The sequence below is a fragment of the Cupressus sempervirens genome, chromosome 9 (assembly GCF_028749045.1).
Source record: "Cupressus sempervirens isolate cs-2001-9-10 chromosome 9, ASM2874904v1, whole genome shotgun sequence".
NCBI classification, from domain to species: domain Eukaryota; kingdom Viridiplantae; phylum Streptophyta; class Pinopsida; order Cupressales; family Cupressaceae; genus Cupressus; species Cupressus sempervirens.
In genome coordinates, this window is record NC_143126.1 from 764210097 (window position 1) to 764211448 (window position 1352).

At 34.2% G+C, this 1352-nt stretch overlaps 1 long non-coding RNA gene across 1 annotated transcript; it reads left to right on the forward strand.

The window, feature by feature from the left end:
• The first annotated feature begins 200 nt into the window (after positions 1 to 200).
• Positions 201 to 844, forward strand: LOC149540928 (uncharacterized). Its single transcript, XR_016356054.1, has 2 exons — positions 201 to 400; positions 611 to 844. It is a non-coding gene; the product is annotated as an uncharacterized LOC149540928 (long non-coding RNA).
• Positions 845 to 1352: the final 508 nt, after the last annotated feature.

A 1352-nucleotide genomic window follows, 5' to 3' on the forward strand; every position in this document is an offset into this window, starting at 1 on the left:
TTTATTCTTCATTTCCAAGGATTTTCTTTTTAAAATGTTCAATCTTTTCGATTGTCATTTGAATTCTCTCAAAAATTCAATAAGATTGTTTTCGTTCATTGATTAAAAAACAGATCTAGTTAGAAATTTAGAAGCAATCTTATCTAAACCAATATGGATTGTGAAATTTTCATCCATAAATTTCTATGAATCTTAATATTTCTAAAAGCTTTTTTCCTTATAAATTCTTAATGTAAACAACGTATCCACAGGCTTATCCTCCACCACGACAGGGTTATCCTTCGGTTCGGTACCCACAGCAGCGTTACCCTCCACCTGGATATCCTCAACAGATCTACCTTCCACAGCGAGGACCTCCACCAGAGACATAATATAGAGGACATAGCTTCTGGAAGGGATGGTGAGTCCTCTGATTTTTGTTTCTTGTTATACGCAATGGATTTATCTTTAAAAGTAATTTCAAATCTATATAGGACTGATCTGAATACCATTCTAAATCGGTTAGCTTTAAGCCATTCCTCATCTCAAAACCCGCTAGTTGTGAGAAATAGATAATTGAAGGAATCATTGGATTAGGAAATGTCTTATTGGTTCCGTTGTTTTAATGCAGTTGTGGTGCCCTCTGCTGCTGTTGTGTCTTGGAAAAATGCTGCTTGTGAGTTGCGAACATAAATTTGCAAAAAGATTTAGTGGGCATTATAAGTTGAGATGCTTGATTAGGATTTACTGTATTGAAATGACCTCATTCAGCATTTGACTAGGTATCCAGTCACTATGATTGTAATATATATTTTGATAAACAAAAATTAAATTGAAGACGTTGCCTCTTCAAAATTTTGAGATACTTCCATGGTATCTTAACTTTGCATATTTCTAAAGTTTAACTTATAAGTTACATTTATTCAGTTTTATAGTTTCTTTCGTCTTATGGACTGCTGCTCCCACAGAGCTCATGTTATTAATTAAACAAATGTTACAAAGATCCAATCTATAGAAGTTTGCGGCACAAATAAATACTAAATCTATATGATGTCAAGCTTAATAGTAATGCTAAGATAAATTAACCTGCAAGACCCGTACTTTTCATTTAAACAGAAAATGGAGAGGAGTACAATGTGTACATAGGCTAATGGAGCAAATCGTTGAAAGGGGGATGGTCAATCCCCTGAAATTACATCGGCAGTAGGTATTAATGACGCTGTCTATACTTAACGATGAAGCAAAGTGCTGAAGGCGACAAATAACGAGGAAAATTATAGTTAATTGAATCTTTGGTTGGGTAAGAGATTGTTCAATTATGAAGGAACCCTCAACCATTCAGTCTCTATATACATGTACTTACCACTACTAGT